The 21,223-nt window shown below is 45.2% G+C and overlaps 1 protein-coding gene across 1 annotated transcript in view; it reads right to left on the minus strand.

Annotated features, from left to right (window-relative positions):
* Positions 1-21,223, minus strand: part of znrf3 (zinc and ring finger 3) — a 65,447-nt gene that overhangs the window by 31,465 nt on the left and 12,759 nt on the right.

The following is a 21,223-nucleotide window of genomic DNA, read 5'->3' on the forward strand; positions in this document are numbered from 1 at the left end:
GACAATTTATAATCCACTTGTCACCCATTTTTCATAATGAAACATAAGAGCTTAAGAGCATTAGACGTCTCTGAGGTATTCGCTGTGTGTGGCAAAATCGTGCAGGATCTAAACACACAGTGCAGCATCCCACCTGACTTCTCACAGAACAGCAGCAGATAAGCAAAACTGGGACACGTGTACTTTCATGGATCTGCAGATGAGGCAGATTTTTACTGAATTTCTGCTTAAATAAAGGAGCACTGGGTCTAACTCCATTATTTCAGCTGAGAATGATTAATTTCGCTGCCGTTTCGGTTGTGTTTGTTCAGATATATGCCAGGCCTGGTTACATTTTATCTTCACTTCTTAAATTAACAAGTGGATGCTGATGTTTCACACCAGTGCACACACAGTCTGATTAGGGTCTATCAGATTAACTTGAGTTGTCCTCTCATTACACTTAAGGCTTCTAAATTGGCCCAGTTCTCTGTGCCAAAAAGCTCTGCAGAGCCAGCAGCTAGACGATGCCTTTAGAGAAGATTAAAGCTAAAGGATGGCAGACATCACAAACAGTGACTCACTTTACTGGGCTCAGAAAAGAAAGCGACGGCAGTCTCCTTATTTGCAAACTAACACAAACATTTATCTCAAAGCATTTCCTTTACTTTAGCTGCCTTGACTGTGGGGAGATGGTGAAGAAGTCTAGAGAACAGCTAAGTGTAAGACAGGTTGTCACAGAGCAAGAATTTAAAAAACTCAAATCTGTATTCCACATTTTGACATCAAGAGACTGCTACAGACTGTTATCTAATAATCAAGCTTGCGTATGTGCTAGCATGCACTCCAAAGCAGGGTCTGTATCATGAGGGAAGTGAACAGATAACGCTAATCGCAGCAGACAATCGCTTGAACTGAACACTGCAAAGACGTGAAGCGTACAAACACAAACCCAAAACAAAATGAAAGCAAAAGGTGGAAGAGAGCTGCAGCTGTCAGCCATTCACTGGGATGAAATAATGACCTGCTCAAACAAGGCTGGATTAAAACTGTAACCAAGTGGAGTTCCAAAATCCTGGATCCACACCCCACCCTGGCAACAGTGCAAAGACAAGCTCCTGTATTAGCATTAGAACTGGGCCAAACTGACCTGCAGGCCACTTATCCTATTAACCCAATGACCACAACACCCCAATCAGCCAGAACTGTGGCGCCGAGCCCTTGGCCACTCTGGCCCCTGGGCTGCCGCTGATGACCCGAGATACCCTTCTCCCTCTGGTGACCCCTGACCTTTGAACCCCACTTCATCACACTGGGAGCAGGTTAGTCGTGCAGCAGGCCAATTGAAGGGATATTTAGAAGGCGCCTGGTCACTGCAGTGCCACAAGGCCGAGGGGTCAAGCCCACAACCTGAAGGGGTTTTTGGGGAGGACTTAGTTAAGAGTAAGGGGGTCAAATGCAAATCGGGTGGACTATGGAAGAATCATAGGGAAGGGATGTGGTGATTGTGTGCTGTTCTGCAACTTTGCTTTCCGCCTGGAGGCTGAAATCTGATGACGAGGCTGGCACCAGTGTTAATAGTGGAGACGCAGGCATGAACAGTAGATGCTGAATTGGAGAAATCATATGCCTTTAAGGGATCTAAGATGGAAGAACGTTTAAGATTGAAGACGAGCACACACGTACACACACACACACACACACACACACACACACACTTGCAGGATACACTTCTACATACATTTTCTCTTCGATTCTGAATTGCGCTTTTAGAGAAAAGGAAGCTCATCCTTGAATCCCCCTCCTCCTCAGGCCTCCCACACACACACACAGATAAAAGTGAGTTTGACAACAGGAGAGATTAAGCTCTGATTTTCAATCACAACCCTCGTCCTTCAAAACAAAATGGATCATTCTCACAACAGAATAGGGAAAACCAATGAGGAGGTCATCAGGAAGCAAGGCTGTTCCAACTCAAAACACCTTTTCACAAGACTGCAGAATGCAGTCACCTTGTCTGCCTGCATTTCACACATCCACTGTGCATGACTTTTTTCCCTGTAAACGTAGGTGAGCAGAGACTCTGGGATGACTATTTGGAAGATAGATATTAGCCTAGGGCTGACAGGAACAGGGAGGCAGCACAGGTATACATTACATACACATTTGGTATGATAATTTCAGAGCGCGCTCTCTCAGCCAAAATTGAAGAGAAAGACAAAGATAAAAGAGCATAACCCAGTCAGGTTTCCACTCAACCTTCATATCTTGACCTGGTCCTCCCACATATCATCATTCTATAAACTGTAACAACTTTCCAGTGCATACCAGAACATCCCAGTCAACTGAGGTGACATTTGGCATTTCATGTGAGATATTCTATGAGCGTGCTGAGGGGAGAGAGCAGAGAGAGTCAGTGTAGGAGGATCTAAAGACAGGCTGAATCTGTCCCTGTGTCTCAGTCAATCTAAAGGAGGACCAGGAAGTGGAGCGCCGCTCGCTGTGTGATTATGACCTCTCTCTGCTGCTTGTCTAACAGCCTGGATGGCAGTGGGGAGCCCCGCCTGCGCCCCGGGTTCTGAACACTGGGCCATTGTGCGGGGGCTCTTGCACTGCAAATGGGGCAGTGTTGTTGTTGTGGACCATGTTGTTATTTTAGAGGCTGGCAATAGCACCATTATCTCCACCACAGGGATTTTTCTTTTTTGTCAGATGTTGACGTAGGCGTTGATGGATGTGGGGATGGGGAGCAAAAGGAAAAGGAGTTTGGTATGGAGCAGAGATGGTGATCCAGTGAAGTGGGTCACAGCTACTGGCCGCACACACAAAATAGTAATGAGCACATATGCAAACGTGCCTACACACACACACAAAATGACAGAGACTGTCCCCTCTTGTGTTCCTAACTGCAAATTTCCCCGCTAGGCCCCAAATCACACAAGCTCAGCCCACTGGAAACACCCCGGTTGCTCCACTTTGCTCCACTTAGCTCCGCTCCTCCGTACCCAGGGTTTTGGGTGAAGGGCATCCGGCGCTCCCGAAGTGCCACAAGGGGGCGGCTCTCGTTCTGCCCTGCCTGTCGTGCCCCTGGGGGAGGCAGCCTTTCACATGAATATCCCGTTACACAGGCCACACTCTCAATGAAATCCTGGCAGGGATTTGAACTCCACCTGTCACTCAAGCTGGGCACACCCCCCTGCCAACCCCCCAACCCTCTCTGCAAAACCACCTGTAGAGGAGGCACTTGCTCACATGGGATGCTTTTTAATTTGATACCATCTTCCTAGCACTCTGATATCCATTAAAATATAAAGACTGATTCATACTATGGTGTTTGTTTTTAACCATGAAATAGTGACTTCTTCTGTTTCATTGAAACTCCAAAGTCAGATTGGTATGGCACTTGATTCATATTCTTGTCAATATATTTGATAAACTTTCCTATAAATACAAACTTAATGAAATTACTTACTGAAATTAAGTTTTGGAAAAACTGCAAATAAATTACAAAACTTTCAAAACTCTCCCATTCCCTCATGGCTGTCTCCTCTACAAACAAGTGACCTGATAACAGTTGGTAATGGGATGAAAACAGGGCCCTACTTCTAAAAACTCCCACCACCCCCCACCCCATTCCACTCTGGGCTCTCAAAGGAAATCAAAATGCAAGTCACACCATCCAACGCCATTCTTCTCCGTCTGTCTGTGACACAATTCGCTGAGCCTTTGATCATACAACAACCACTTCTTCTGCCCCTCCCCCCCCCTTTGCCGCACACCCCCTTTTCCTCTCTCCCTCTAAATTATTGGTGGGCCTGGTTACAGCCCCCAATTGCCCCTCAGCCCTCCAAAACAGTCGCCCTCCCCTGCCCTCACCATGCTATACCGCCCTTGCATGAAAGAGCTTGTCTCTTTTTTTTTCCCCACACAGCTGTATGTATATGCAATTTACAGGTTCTCTCCTCACTTCCACTTCAACATTAAAAGTAGTAACGGGTGCCACAAAAAGTAATAATCAGCAAGTTTGCTTTCTTACTTTAAATAACTTTTTTAAAATTCTGCAGATCGCCTTTGAAATCTTTATAACTACTCCAAAGGTCTGTATTTGCACATGAAACATCCCCAAGGTTAAAAAAAGAAAAGCTTTCTTTGTGACAAAGCAGAAATTTTAAAAAGACGATGCTCCTCTCTTGCTTTTAGCACAAACGGCCAGGAAAGCCTTGTGAACTTGAGAGATAATGATGCTCAATGGGTAAAAAAAAACTAAAATTTTAAGAGAAGTTGCTGAATTGCACGTCTATTTAAAGTTATGCACTAGCATGAAATATGGCTCTTACTGTGCTGTGCACTGCAATAAGACATCCTTGCTACAACACACCAGGAGCTAAAAACATCAAAGGAAAGTAGGCGGACTGGAAAGGAGAATGATCCCTGAGCTAAACTGATCCATACCAGCAGCAGATACAGACGTGTATATATATATCCTTGAAACATCAACTTAAAAAAAAAAAACCTTTTAGAAATCTCAAGCACCGATACTTTACCCAGAACAGAGTTCCAACACGTCTTATGATGGCATTTAGGTCACACGGAGGACAAGTTTCTGTCATAACAATCAAAGCTGCCTTGTTGTCTGAAGCAAGTGCCAGCCAAAGACAATTTTTACAAGCTGTTCTTTGTGAAGCAGCATAAATGATTAACCGGACAGATCTGTTGTTCATTGGGTTTCTTTTATGAATTTTGGAAGAAGGTTTGGCACCTATTTCACACGCACACAAAAATCTAGAAGAAGAAAAACCTGGGCATGGTGCCAGTCCTTCGCACCCATCTGCTTCCCCAGCGGCGTGCGTGTGTTTACGATATCTCGCTGTTTGAGCAAAGGCGTGTGTGTGGAGGGGTAAGTCTGTAGTCTGAAACGCATCATGGGTGACCGAGGGGTAACTCGGTGGCATCTCTCACTGACTGTCCGCTCACCGTGAACTCATTCACCCTGAGTTGAAGAAGCATCCCGCCCACCTACCCCTGGGGCCTTTAATTCAACCGACCCCTCCGACCTCCTCCAGTGCTCCCCCCTTCCCCTTCCTCCACCAACACTTTCCTCTCCCCAGCACTGTGCTTCAACCTCCCTCGCTATGGGGGGAGTATTGTCGACTTCCTGGAATAACACACCAGTCTTGCCAACAGAGGTGGCGGGCAGCTGTGTCCAGGGCTGTTGGGGATGGGATGGTAAGGTGGTAATGTCTGATCACAGCCCACGGACCATGTCTCCCCAAGTGGTATGTAACAGGATGTTCACACAGGATACCCACATCTCCACGGACTCAAACAACCTTGAGCATCATAGTACACTTGCAGTCATTCACACCATCTGACAGTACATGTATTAAAACACACACAGTAGCTGAAAAAAATCCCAAGAATTCTTCATTACTACATCGGTATATGCTAAGAAGTCCAACAGCCTATTGTGAGTGTTTGACATCTTAATGTTTCCTTTCAGTCAACACTAGCTCCTTCCCAGAGGTAATACAGTTAATTACATGACTGCAACTGTCACATATACAAGTGCAGTCGAAGTATTAATCGGTCATATTCATGTAGGTAAAGGAACAAATTGTCACTGCTTGATGTTACACAATAGTGACTGAACCTGTAGTTGAATCATTTGTGATTCTCACACTAGAGACCTTAAGTTTTATGATTCATCTTTCAATTGTTCAGTCTGTAAAACTTCAAACCTAATGAAAAGTACGAGGTCCAAAAACCCTTCTTTTGTCCAAACAACATTTTGAATACTCAATTTAAAGTGATGATAATAAAACAGAAAGCTGAAAAAGGTTGGTGATTGTTTCATAAATGACTGAAACAATTTGATCTATTATCAAACTGTCATTTCACATCTACATTTGTCAGTGGTGGCTGGTCGGTCTTTCTAGGAAAACAATATACTGCCCAGAAAAGTGATGCCCAAAACCACTTCTGCAAACATCATTAGCACCAAAGAGTTCACCAAAACAATAAAACCACAAGACGACTAAGCCGAAAACACTGCCTGTAATTACTGCAGAGCATTTTACGCAAACCAGCACATAACATGGATGCTCCATTGTGTAACATCCAGCAAACAAGCATAAAACTGTTGGCCAAAACACACAAACTAGCAAAATGTCAACAACATGTTAGCACTAGCTCCTCCACCAGCCAACCCCGCTGCACCCTCCTTGACAACAAACTGTGGCGCGGTCAGGACGCAGTCGACTTCTACCCCCCTCCTCCCCGTGCCCTGCAGGGCAGACATGAGAGCATGCTTTAACCAATTACAACCCTGCTGGTGCTTAACCCCCCCCCCCAACCCGCACTTCTGCAAATGTGTGCACATACAAACACAACAACAGTTCTTGGTAATAAGGACACAAATGACCTCCCTCTACCAGCACACGCTCTTCAGACCTCCAGTAAACATATAGAAGGTCAAACAGATGAGGTGAGAGTGTTTGCTGGGTGCTTGAATGAGCTGCAGTTCTTGTGGGTGAAAAGTGGCATCCTATTTTAAAGTATGTGAGAAAAGCACTTTCACACAGATGCACACATCTCACCAGCTGACACATACATACATTGATATCTCATCTAAAGATCTGGCAACTGCTCCCAATAATATCATGGCTGTATCATCAGATTTACACACTGCAAAAACAAGGAACTAAAACACACAATGTCTATGAGGTGTAATTTCCATTAATAACTACAGTTTGCTATTGTGATTTTTGTGGTTTTGTAAGACATATGTGGTAAGTCACAATTGATTGACGGTCAAGTCAAAGGTCAAATTTTCCCAAAGTCTTGCCACCATCTGTTCATGTGGAATTCCTCCTCTAGCTTTCATCCCTCAACATCTCTTCTTTTTCATTATCACACCTTCCCCACTGGCCCACAGACAACCTGTCTGAACCCAGCAGAGCTCAGGCGCCACATTAGAAGGACAGGGGAAGGAAATCAAAGTCTGACGATCAGCCTTAATCCAAAAGATGGCCCCAGAAAACCCTGAGTGAAGCAGGTGAGGACGGGGAAGTCATTTTAATTCAGGCTCTGTGAGGTTAAGCTTTGGGTGCAGATCGGGACGTGCATGTTTAACACACACAGAGCACACCGGGAGGATTTACAGTGAGTGTCCTTGGCCAAAGATAGGTCAGGGTTTGACGTGACAAGTCTGCTCAAGGCTTTTATTTTCTTGACAAAAATGAGACCAAGTAGATTTTAAAGTGTCTACAGGCAAAACTATCGTCCAAATACTGAACATGTTCTCACATTAAACTACAGAATACACCTAGTGTGGGTGTTTTTTTAGCCAATAAACAATATATCCTCAGGGTTTATTGTGAGGTTGATTCATTATATGTCAAGCAATGTCTAAACAAAACTATGAATTGTCTGGTTCAGTGTCTGCGTGGGGGGAAATGAGCACAAGAAATGAGCAAGAGTTTTGAATTGCACTCTTCTATGTATAGCATGCACAAACACTCACAAACTTAAATGCACACACTAACACACTATATACACACACACACACGCCTCCCCCCTCACTCTCTCAGTCACTCTTTGCCCCTCTTGGTCGCTCTCTGCCCCTCTTTCCCAGCACTAGAAATAACTTCAAAGAGGGCTGGTAGCCTTGAGGAGAGAGGGAACAGGATCCAGTTACAGTGGAGCAGCTGGGAGGGCCCTACAGGTGGGGCCGACACTCCTCCTCCTGTAACATTATCACCGTAAAGGGATCCCTCTGCTTCTCCTCTCAAATAATGAAGACTTCCTCTCTTTTGTCTTCCCCACTGGGACTAAAGGAACAATTAGCCAGGCTAGCCCAGCATCCATCTTTTATTTTAGTGGTCTAAACCAATGTAAAGGAAGAGTATGATAAAAATGGAATAAAAAACAAAAACAGATTTGTCAATGCTAGAACCTCAATTACATTTTTATGATGAGAACAATCTGACTGCACTCCACGCCTCTGAGGCAAGTGAGCTTGAAGTGTACCATGCAACAGAGGAAAAGCTCAAGGAGTCAATTTTAGTCTTAATGTTAGTAAGAAAACTTTTCAGTCAAGGGCGCACCCTGAGCAAGCCTGCTTTGTGATTTGAGTCTCAGTACAGTCATCATCTGTCTGTCTGCCTCACCCCCACCCCCCACTACTCATTGTCCCCTCCTTAACCTCCCCTGAAAATCACCTCCACGCCACCTTCATAGCAACGGGCAAAGCAAACAAGTGTCATGGTTTCACTGTGTGCAGGGGACGCTGGCAGAAGACACCTAATATCATGTAAATGTCCTGATATGTAGCACAAGGCTCTGGGGTTGACAGCTTTAACACTAAGCAGGACGCCGAGCTTGTGACTCTATTAACTCTGTGCAAGTGCATCCCGAAACTGTCAATGGCGTGTGTGTGTGTACGCACACTCAAAAGTCTCCCTGGTGTCACTTTCAGCTCTTCAGTCTTTAAAACCCAGAGTGACACGAACAAAGGACAGGCCGACAAAGTTCAGGGGTCAACATTGGGCTGGGTGCCACCATTTTGGAAAGGAGGGGAGGGGGGCAACGCCCCCATTTCCCTGAAGAGATCACTGCATCTATGAACAAAGATAAAGTAGCAACAGCGAGAAAACATATTGTCTCCGTGTGCAGGAGGCTGCTGTCCTTATGAGGACAAATACAAAAGTAGGTGAACATACGCATAAATTATTTGCCATCAAGGTGCCACTGTGAATTAATTAACATGACTAACAATGTAACAAGCAAAGGGAAATGTCGCTCATTAATAAACAATTCCATATAGCACACAACTGCAGAGTAAGTACACGTGTTGTTTCTCCCCAACACCTTTCTCAACTAGAAAGAGACAACTCAACTTCACTCTCTACAAAACACAGCCATGAGGTCTTCTTTCAAATATTAATGAAGTAACTGTTTACTTAATTAAAACGTCAGAAAACAACGAGAAGACAAGTTCACAGAGCCCACGAGGACGTCTTCAAGATTCTTGTTTTGTCTAAAACGCAGTAAAAAAAAAAAAAAGAAGTGTACTTCAAAACTGCTGTTCTCTGTCCACTGACTAATGTCTTAATTGACTAAGAATTTCAGCACTACACAATTTATCAAACAACAATTTTCTGCTGCCGTTCAACACCACAATCAGTGTTTGTGCAGCTAGATTACAACCAGTGCCAGCACCGCCCCAAATATCAGTGGCATCCCTCGCTCTGCCTCGCCCCGCTCCTCCTCAACTCTCACCATAAAACAAAAGTCAATGTCACTACTTAATGAGCTATGATTAATGCTGGTGCAGAACGGCTGGTGAGCCAAGGGAGGAAGGAGGGAGGCTGGAGGGTGCACATACCTGGCGCAGTCAGCTCGCTGTGTATGTGTGCGTGTTAGAGGGCTGAGGGGTTGAGGTTGCTAAAAGTGGACTGAGGGGAGGATTGCAGTCATCAACACCTAGGCTCTGAGTGGCCTTTGATGTTGCGCGGCGTCTTTGATGGCCCCGGCCATGGAGGAATGCTGCTCGCCCTCCCTCCCCGCCTAAAAAGCCCCCGGAGTTGTGGAATGCAGCACAAGCTGCTGCTGCTGCTGCTGCTCGGCCCGCTGGAATGGGATTAGAGCGTAGGCCCATACTGCCCTTCCTCCCCTCCCTCATCTCGCCCCCACCCTGCCCTGGAGTGGACAACATGGCAGCAACCTTGTCCAGACCCCAAAGATTGGGGTGTTTCTTTACTAAGAATTTTGAGGGCACAACTAATGATTAATCACTTAATCGTGTCTAAAATGTCCCTCACAGTTTCCTAAGGTGAGGTCTTCAAATGTCTCATTTTGTCCAACCAACTGACCATAAGCCAAAGATACTGACTTTACCATGACATGAGACAAAAAAGTAGCTCAAATGATCAATCAGCTAACAGGCAGATTAACTTTCTGTCAACCAATACACTGCAGTGAACTGAAGAATTCAGTGCACTGACAGCAGACAAGAGTCTTCACATATGTAAAAAGGAAGGAAAAAAGATCATGATCACGATATGATTCTGCTAAAAGTCAGCAAATGACAATTGTGAATAATTGTCCAGCTCTTTCTTCAGGACAATGACTTTTCACCTGGATCAAGGAATCATTTCAATAAGACCAGTCTCTGTGTGAAATTTTAGAATTTGGATTTACAGTGTGTGGGAGGGCGGCCTGTGGAGATCAAACATGTTCGAGGCGAGCAGCTGGCCTGTAATCAAAAGCCGCACCACCTAAACCCTGATGCTCTGTGATATTAGATTAAGGGAATGGCAAACACTTCAGATGACCAAAGCCACTTGCCAAATATCCACAGTAGCTCTGGCATATCAAAGCAGAGGGCCGCAACATGAGAGTGACTGTGGACTCTCCTGCTGTGCACTCTCACACAGATATATGTATATGTGTGACCGTTCCAGTGGGAGATGAGTGTTGTAATCCAGCCGCTCCTCAGAGGAGAGAGAGACCGGGCTTTCTGCAAAGGTCAGGTTCATTTTGTCCTCACACACACTTAATGTAGTGAATGACCTTCCACACAACAACTGCACAAACAAGCCATTTTGGCCGTGCATGCTGGTGTCTGTCAGGGCTTGGCCAGACTAGACAAGGCTAACCAGAGCGTTGGCTTATGCTGCACAGTGTGTTTGCTGAGGATTGGAGCTCCCCGCCAGTGAGAGTTGAGAGGAATGTGAGCAGGACTTACAGTACATGCACATGTTCACACACTTAAATGAATGTGTGCACAGACGGTGGGCTTCGTACTAGAAGAGCCGCTCCCTCCCCTCCCTCCTTACCTCTACTTTCCCCTGTGACCACAGGGTTTAGGGAGGGAGGCAAGGTGGAGAGGCAGCCAGCATTAGTGATGGTTTCAGATTTCGGCCGCCTCTGACTTGTTTTCTTTAGGAAACACTTACTGGTACTCTAGCTACGCCAGGGGAAGTGCTCACCTACATCACTTCCGGGTCAGAAGGCTAAGGTCACTGCTGCACTCGGGGGAAGGAGATGAAGACTGGGGGCACCGATTAAACCACATGTGGAATGCGTTTAGTGTCACCAGCAATTAACCTCATGATTTTGCCTCAAATGTACCGACCTTTAAAGAAAACATGGAGGCATTAAGTGGTGAGGGGGGATTTGAGAGATTGATTTTCCTTGTGAAAACTGGCGCACGTAGATTCAGCCTTTGACACTTTCCCAAGTCTCTTCTTGGCTCGCTTGTGTCTGCTTTTCTCCCTGCCCCTCTCTTTCTTTCACTTGCTCTCTTGTTTCTGTGAATGGCTGCGTGATCACCTTTCATGACAACCTGGAGGGGGGAAACAGGAGGAAGGCTCAGTGCAGGAGCTCAAGGCCCTCCGAGGAGCTAATGATATTCCAGAGGAAATGAGAATGTGAATAAACAAAGCCAGGGCCATTTCCAGGAATAATGCAATGGAGAAACGTGGATTGGACTGGAATTTGGGGTGGTTAGATGGAGACAGGGGAGTCATGATTCAGCTTCCGACTTATATTCCCTACGGGAAGACCTTGGATGGCAAGAAGAGGAGCACCGGAAACTATTTGGATGCTCTCCAAGCCGCCAATTGCTTTCTCTTTGTTGTATCTTAAAGGATATGACACAAAGTTTTTCACACCAACACAATGCATACACAGTAATGTGCTTACAGTTCAGTACATATCTTGGTTACCGTTGACCATGAACCAAATTGAATGGTTCTTTATGTTATGTGCTCATGTTAAAATTGAGTATCAGTGAGTGTAATGTTATGAAGTTTTTTGAACTCTCAAATATCAAGTAAGCTTCTACTATAGATATACACTATTTATGAAATGATTATTTGATTAGCGGATTATTGTTTAAGTCCCATTCTGTGTCACCCTCTCAAATGTGAGGAATTGATTTTTCTGTTATTGGTCGCTGTTAATCGAAACAAGGTCAAGTGCTTTGAAGATATCACACTGGGCTTCTGGAACAACTACATGAATAGCTGAGAAATAGATCAATAGTTGCTGCCCTCACACAAAGACAATGCTGAATAATTGCCAAAAAAAAAAGCACAGAGCAAACTTTCAAGGCTTTAAGTCACCTGCAAAGTCAGTTAAACTTTGGAGTCGACAGAAACCTGAAATAAAAACTTGAACATCATCAACAAAATGTGATATATTTTATGAACTACTGCTCATCTGAAGCTTCAATTTAAAGCACCTCTTCAAGGAATTCTTAAAGAAAAACTGGGAGGTCTGAGACACGAGCTACGCTAAAGGCATCGGAATGGACCAGTGGGCAGGTTTATCCCAACCTCTGAACTTGAAAGCAGCAGTCATCTCTGCATGTGTTTTTGGAGTGTCTCCCTGTGCTTATTCTGACCAGTGATCAGGTTAGACAAGTCCCTCTATTCAGGGCTTCACAGTAATACCAATATCCCCAAAGAGAGGGAGGAGGTGGTAGAAGAAGAAGGGGGGAAAAATCCTATCTGAGAGATTAACTCGCAGCACCCAACCGAGCCAGTGCTGGGTTCACTGGCTCACTCAGTCCTATCTTACCCACTAGTCTCTTGTTCTAAAGCAAAGCATGTCTTTGATACTCGACTAGAAGGAATCTGGAGGCGTTACAGGTTTCTTTTGTGCTTCGCACTGCACAGAGAGTCTGTGTGTGTGTGTGCCAAGGCTGGGATTTCTTTTCTTTAACCCCCCCTCCCTCTTTCTTTCTCTCCCTCGTCCCTTTGCCTTCATCTCCTCCTCCCCTTCCCCCACCCCAAACACTAAATCAGTGATTCATAAACCTTTTCTCCCTTTTTTTTTTTTTTTTTTTGGTTACCATCACAAACTGTTATCTAAAAGCCCAAACTCTTCCTGCAGTTTCAGAGTTTCAAACCTGCTGCTCCTGGGGTGCAAAGTGACCATATTTGGATGGTGACCACTTCAGAGGAGTCTGAAGGGTTGATAAGGGGTGGGATTTTGGACAGAGAGGGAGGGGAGGGAGGGAGGTAGCTGGGGGTGTGTGGGTGAGGTTTGACTCCCCTTGGAGATTTTCTTAAACCCATTACATCAGCTTTTTTCTGCTTCATGGGCTCCAAGTCCGGGGCTTTTGTGAGGGTAGAAAATGACCTAAATTGACATTCAGAGTGGTTGTGGTTGGTTAATTGTGGCCAGGCATTTTTGGCATAAATAAAACAAGATTCCAGAAGCCTTCCTTTTTAAGCCTTTTGCAAATTCTGCTTCTTTGTAAGCATGGCCTCCAATGAATGTAAAGTATACCCATACCCAAAACCCACGTCAGCTTTCTCAAGTGTGCTCAAACCCTGCAGATCAAAAGGACAGGGGGCTGCTATCAGCATGATTCTGAAGTGATAAGAAAAGTGGTGTAATTGCTCAACACCCACGCTGTGATTCAGCTTTAGAAGCAACTTCTACACTTCCCACCAACTGTCCAGTACTTGCATCTCTGCTTTTTGAGTGACCAAAAATATTGAGCTACCTCAGATCTGATCACCACAAAGAGGCTGTCAAAGTGGCACATCCGCTTTGGTGCACCATAGGAAGCCTGGCCACCAGCAGCACAACCAAGCAGTGAGCACAAAACACCATGCTGTCTCTCAAGCTTTCTTCCAGTCCCACGGCGAGGGGGAAAAAAGAAGAAGAGTGGGCCGAGGAGGAAAGAGTGGCTGGGCAAACAGTGAGGGGTAAGGGCTCAAAGGGGCCTGGTTGCCCGGGTGAGGGGGACCCGCTGCTCCAACAATGTCCACATCAAGCGTCCGGCTATGGGCCAGGCCCCGCAGAGGTGCGCTCCCAGTGCGCTCGGGGGTCAGTGGCATGGACAAAAGGGAATGGAACGGCCCTGCTCTGGCAGAGCAGCTGGGCTCAGGGTATAGAAGCTTAGGACTTGAGAGGAGGTGTGTGTACAAGTGAATGTGTTCATGTGTGTGTGTGTGTTGTGGGGACGATGAAGGGGGTAAATGAGAGAAAGCAAGCACAGGATGAAGCCACTTCAATCTCACACATCCAAACTCAGTTCTCTGAATTATCAGAGTGAAAATGGAGTCAGCAGCTCAAATTTCCCACTGTAATTCATTTAAGTTTTCTTTTAATGAAACTCTCAATGTTCCACAACAAAGAAACACTGGAGTCTTCTGGATGTTTAAAAGATACTGTCGGTTTATGTTATGTGCATCAGTTTTTGCTGACTACAACCTGAGAAAACTGAAAAATCTTGTTTTTTTCAGTTTGGTAAGGCAGATGGCTCTAAACAGTACCCAACCCATGAGCTTCAGCCACGGTTGCTATGGAGAAGGAAGGTAGTCACAGGCACGAATCAAAGCTGTTGCACATTTCCAGAACACCTCACTGCTGCATAAAACACCACAGTTGGTGAATTCATCCAGAATTGATCCATAAGCCTCAGTAAACTGCTGACTGTTCTCATCACCTCTTACATGACAGGATTTTAGGCTCAGTGATGGATGTTTACAGAAGTGCACCTTGGGAGTTGTAGATTACTTTTTCTGTCCATTTTATACACAAAGCTTTGCCTGTTTAATTGAAGGCCAACATATTGTCCAACACAGTTACTCATCTTTTGTGCTGATGATTCAACCATAAGAGTTTATTTTCCATCACAGGCTTGGGAGTGGTCCAACTGCAAGTCATCTAACACTGTCTATGCAGAGTGTACTTCCACAATGTTGGATGCTCCACATAACTCCTCCCATTTTGCAGTTGTAAAGCAGATATCCAGCTCAGGAACCCCTCTTTTTTTTTTTTTTTTTTTTTTTTTTTTTTTTGCTATTTAAGTTACCATAACGATCCAGCCACACCTCCTTCTGGCTGTTTGAAAAACAGTGCGTGCACACACACATAAACCTACACACACTCACTCACTCACTGTCCACCAACAAAAGGGGGGTGGGGCTGCAGTGGTGATCGGACAAACACTGTTCTTGGAACTCTGCCGAGCGAGGCCATTGTGCAGGCGCGCGGTAAAGAGACAGAGAGAAAGGTTAGGGAGGGGTGGGGGTGGCGTTGAGGTTGCTTCAATGGCTGGCTCCATCAGTGGGTGGAGATAAAAGACAGAAAGGTGCTGGGCCAAGTTGAGGCCCGGCCGATTTGGGGGAAAATGATGGACTCGCGGTGGCAGGTGTTAGCAGGTGAGGCGGGGTCAGAGAAAAGACGTGTGTGAGTTCTGTGTAAGTTTGGGTCCAGATAAGACTTTTCTAGTTCCAGTTCCAAGGTGGTAAAATACCTAGATTTGATCAGTCTAACACCTTTTATCTTCTCCTTATATTTTATCTATATTAAGAGTAATGTACAGAAAGTTTAAGAATATGAACTTATGAATGATTTTTTTCTGTCATATTAAAAGCTAAACCTGAATAGATTTGTTACAGGATTTAAAAGGATTCAGGTATAAGCAGATTTGATAAAATGCTATTGATCCCCAAAGCCTAAGGGAACAGGGTAAAATGTAGCAAAAAGTCCTTAAATGACCAAAACTACTTTCTACAGAAGTTGAGTCCCCTAAAAAAAGGTAACAACTTTTTATGTGTTTAACTGTTCACACATACTTTTGAATTTGGGTGGACCAACCCTTTAACTGTGAACTCCTCTATTTCTTAAAAACAGGACCATAATGCCCAGACTTATCTTGCATGCATGTATCCTTTTACTAGTCACCTCAGGGCCACATGGGCCGAAGGTCTGGGTGTGGATCCATGTCACCCAGCCATTCAATCCCCCTCATCTCCCAGCCCGTCAAGCCACACCACTGCCTGAGGACAGGGTTGGTGGATTTCATACATTCCACTGTGGGAGGGGATACACTTTAGATTTTCCCACTTAACTGGTTTTGATTTTCAGGATTCCATAAGATTTTACAAAGTTGCCTCTGAGAAAACTGAATTTAAAAAAAGACGTGCAATAACATACCCTCCAACAACCATGAAAACAAGTTATTTAGGGCAGGGGGCGTGTAAACCACCATGTAAATATTACCACAACATCAGTGGCAATTACAGACAAAGTGGCTTAAACTAGACTGTCAAGCCTTCACCACTCCACCCCTTGCAAAGCCTACACTACCCCAAAAATGCATGTTTGTGCCCCAGGTGACAGAACATTTCCCCTCCTGCCACAGGAGCTAAATAAATAGTCTACATGAGGGCAAGGGGAGAGAAAAGTAAACTTTAATTGGTGTGGAAATAATTCCATTACCATATAGCTCCCTATAAAGGCTGATTTGTTCTTTTGATCACCCCAGAGAGTGTTTATGAAGTCACTGTGGGATCAGCCTGGGCCCAGGGGCAAGGCCAGCCACCAGAATTCCTCCGAACATTTGTTTATCAGCAGGCCGAGCGCAGAGCGGTGCACAAACGCAGTATTGTTCCTCCGGTTCCTCGCTGGTCACACTGCCAGAGGTAGGAGCTGACGGGGCCGGAGAGTGAAAAGGGTAGGGAGTTGCGAGGTGGAAGGCCGAGGGCTCGGGAATAAACAGACCCTGGGGATAACCGCCCCTGAAGGAGTTAAACATCAAACCCACTTTACACACACAAGCACTTCCTGCCATCAGCGCTACTGGGCCGCTTTGAAAAGGTAATGGCCAACTTCTAAAGATCAGGTCATTTCACAGTTGAGAGGGCTGTTCCATCGCTGAGTGGTCAGAGCCCCCCCCACCCCCCACTCCCCCACTCTCTTCAGCACGTTGTGGCTTATAAATTATACAATCAAAGCCAACATGTTCCTCCCACATCCATGCCTTTGTATGGGGATATTTGGAAAAGATTTATCTGCCCAAGAGTTCATGACTTTAGTGTTATAAACCCCTAGGGATCCATGTTATTTGATTTGTTTTTTATTAGAAACAAGGAACCACTTAGCTGGCTCTAACCTCTGGGGCATTTGGCTCCACATCTAAGAGGATTGCAGGTTGCAAGCCCTCCACTGAAAAGGGACAGCCATGGTAAATACTGCCTCTGGAGACAAAAAAAAAGAGAAGCTGGGAAAACGATGCAAAGTTACTGTAATTGAGACAGGATGTCACAAAAATGCCAACTACAGCTTTCTCCAGAACGTCGGGTACACAGGAATTTGCAGATTTAGCAAATTGTATGACAATAAATATGAGTCATGCGATGTAGCATAATTCACTATCTCTTTGAAAGCCCCATATTAAAAAATGTGGCTTTGAGCTGATTTATACTGCAGTGTGATTATGTGATTTATTTTTAAAACCCAGTCGGCAGGGGCAGTCACCCTGGGCCTCCACCACCACGTTTGTATTGAACAGCGAGGCATTTGTGAGGCTAAACTTTGTCTCTTTGGTAGGCTACACAGAGCCTTTTGAAACTCATAATCAGCGTGATGAAAATATTAAAAGGACAGAGGAAGACGAAGGGTCAGGGAAGGACTGTCTGTCGCTGCTTCAGCCAAAATTAACATGTGCCTCACCATGACACCTTGAAGATGAATACCTAATTCTAAGGATCCAAGGATGATGAATGCTAAAAGAGGACAAGTGCATATTCAAATAGCCTGGCAAGTCTGGCCTATTTTTGCATATGAAATTCCATTGCAAGTAAGGGTCAGGACCTCTGGGTCCTTAAGGAAAGAATGTGTGACTTGAAATGGGAGACCAAAAAGGGCTGTTCGCATCCCCTGGCCTCCCAGCTGGGAGGACAGCATATGGATCAAAGAGGCTCTGTGAATCTTCAAGAGGGGCGATCGGGATAAACTTGGAGGGCATGTGAAGGGTCTGGGAGAGCTCCTGCTCTTCATGCATCGCGTGTGGAAGCCCCCATCTCGTCCTTGGACCGTTTACAGCTTCTCCCTGTTTCGTTAATAATTCAAAAAACATGAAAAGACCACAGCTAGCCTCTGCCTTTAGAGTCCCCAGGGCGTGCTGCGAGCATGCTACAGCGTGAGTCACACAGTCCAGTGAGCAGTGTGTTTACCTCACGTTTGTCTTGGCCAGCTGTGTGGTGCTGTGTTAGAGCAGAATGACCAATGATGAAAGCTCTTGGGGACAGCCATGACGGCCCCTTCCCTTCTGAAATGCCCTCATGTGCTTCACCAGGTGAGCATGACAAATGAGAGCAGCATGGGCACACTACATGTCAGCTCCAAACCAGCAAACAGTGGCTTACAGTCAGGAGTCAGAGCCTTTTTGTCACTGTTTATAATCTCTTTACCAGTCCATTTCTAACATCTGTGCTGAATAAAAGCTGAAAACTCTCTGACAAATGGGAACCAAAACCTCAGAAAGCTGCAAAGTTAAATGCACTCACATTAAATCACAATTTTATGTGCCTTCAAAGGCACTGATCAGTAAACAGTTACTATCCTAAAGTGTTGTTCCCAAGATGACTGGAATAGATTTTATTTTATTTTTTTAGATTTTTTTAGAAAATCCAACATCTGCAAACCAATTATCCATCTAATCCTATAATCATGTCAAAACATCCAAACACAGGTGGGGGATATAGTTGGCGCTGTGGACCCTTGGCTCCTGCCTAAACCTGTGTGTATAACTGTACCTGGCATGTCACAATAACAAGGGCTGATCATAGAGGCAGAGAACAGAGTGTCTTTTGTAGGGAGAACCAGGACGACCAGCATCCCCTGTCGGGCTTCTGCCCCTATGAGAGAGCTGAAGTCTCCCGACCTCCAGCACCTAGTCTGCCAGCCAGCCAGGGCCCAGCCCGGAGAAGCCTGTCATCACTACCACAGAGGCCTCTATTCATCCCTGCAAAGACAAAGCCAAAAGTGTACAGCAGCCATCCAAGGCATCCCAAGCATCCAGATATCCACCAGCGATATCATTTTAGGCTTTTGTGAGTCCGTGCTTTGGTTTACCCGCCGTTCTCTCCGCACACATCCCTGCCCTTCGTTCCCTCCGTGTCAAGGATCTGTTCGTTTCGTGGTGCAGGGGCCTCGTGTGACACTACAATGTCCTTAGTACCACACATCAGGATTGGTTGCTAATTAGTGACATCATAATTAGTATTACAAAAGGCTGTAAGTTTGCTGAACATCTGGTGTAGCAGTGATAACAGCTGTTTCTTTGCAATAACTAGAAGAACGTGAAAACACTTTTTTCAACAATATATTTCCTCTGAAATATATTACTCCCTTCAGTTGGGTGTGTCTGGGGTGAAGACCAATACATCCATAGTGACAATCCAACAGAGTGCTGACATGTATACAAGTGAGTGTTCAAACAGCTATTAACAAATCATGGAACTCATTTTGCACTAATGTAATTACTGAAACAGGACAGAGAGAGCTGCATACCAGAACACTGAAATACAACATTCAGCACAACATTTTACTGTTGAATATGGCTGGAGGCGAACAGCATGAGCAGTGCTACGTCTTCAACAACAAATTCAAAGGAAAACACATTACTGCCTTCACTGTCTGACAAGAAAACACTTTGAAGTGCAGTGCAAAACCACTTATGTCACTTTTGTGACTTCAGAGAGAAACTAAAAAGGCAGGTGTTTAGAATGACAGTGGGGTTCAGCATTGTTCAGAGTTCACATAGCACGCTCCCATGTCAGACCCTTCCGGTCTGGCCCTCCTCTGGCCACACTGGGCCCCTGAACTTGGTGGTGAAATCTCCACCTGCTGATAGCATCAGCTGCCCCCACCACCTCCTCCCCTTCTCTTGGGCATGTGTGGCGGCCACTGATAAAAGAACTGCAGATAAGAGGAAACACAAGCTGTGATGAGGAACACATTGCCAACCAACCAGGAGTACAGAACAGAACATCAGCCCAGTGGAAAGGAACGAGAAGGAGAGAGAGATAGAGGCGGAGGAGAAGGAGAAGGAGAGGAGGAGGGGAGAGAAAAAGGCAAGGAGACAAGAGAGGGAAGGGTGAGAGAAGAGAACGAGAGGGAGGCAGAGAGAGAGAATCTGAAAGTGATTAAAGAAAGAACACTGGTTAGAAGGGAAAAAAAGAAAGCTGCTGTGTGTCCCCAGGCTAAAAAAAGGAGAGAAGAGGAGGCCTTGTCAAACAAAACTGAACAATAATAAATATAAACAGCCCAAGAGTTTCAGGATGGGTTATTCCTGGAGGGAAATACCCTCAGACTGCATTAAGTCTATACCGTATATTTCTGAACCAGACCAGCTCATTGTGAGAAAGGGATGCATGTGGTTTTGTTGAAAAACAAACAAAAAGTAACTGCAATCAAGTTCACAGACAAGTACCCATAAATACAACATGAAAACTAGCATAAATACATGGTACTGTGTCCAAACAAGAGTACTACTCTATAGAACACTGTTGTTGTCTTTAGCAAGTACTACTGCAGTATTTCTTCTGCAAGAGCTTGAATGAGGTTGAAAGACTTTATAGTGGAAAAACAGTCGAGTGTAGTAACATTATTTCTGAAATTATGAAAATAGTCACTCCTGTTTTTTGCAGTAATCCTGCAGCACAGACTGCCAAGCAATCACAAACTCCTTCAACTGACATAGTGGCGCAGAAATCCCAGAAAACACAAACCAACCCACCGCTGTTTCCAGTTCAGTTCTCTGGAAAACAAGAGTGAATGTAAATAAATCTGAGCTGTTGACATGGGCTGAGAGTGGAAGGGACAGGTGCCACAATGACTCCAGCGACCTCCAGGGGATGTATGCATCCCATAGCAGTGTCCCCTTTCAAGATGGACACCGGAGGGGGACAAACCAGTTGGTCCACCCAGGGGTGTGCGAGCAGAGCAGCGGGTCACTCTGCTACAGCCGGGGGGGGGGAACACTTAACGTGCATTGTTTGGGGATCTTTAGGCATTTTTGTCCTTTCCATGCTAGAAACAATAATCACAATATTCCAGTCTCACGGTGAGGTGTAAAAATGACTTCCAGTTCTGTCTTATTTTTCTTCCTTTGTTTCCCTTTTCCTTATCATTTTGGAGAAATCTACTCTCTTTTGAAAAAATTGAAGCCTTCTACTCAGCTGTGCCTGCTTTAAGTCATGCTGGACGAGAGCAGCAACAGAATACTTGTAATGTAATCTAATATATATAGCTCAAAAGAATCTATTAGCCTGCATTTGACCAAGTACGCCCTGCCGCTGGCCAGGCTTCCTCCTATTGGCTCAGACTCAACGCAAAGTGTCCTGCTAATCCAACAGTTGTCTGTCTACGCTGAAAGTCACCTCTGAGTCCAGCTCTAGCACTCGTGTCAGGAATCCACAGGCTCTTTGCA

This window comes from Lates calcarifer, linkage group LG13, assembly GCF_001640805.2.
Source record: "Lates calcarifer isolate ASB-BC8 linkage group LG13, TLL_Latcal_v3, whole genome shotgun sequence".
NCBI classification, from domain to species: Eukaryota; Metazoa; Chordata; class Actinopteri; family Centropomidae; genus Lates; species Lates calcarifer.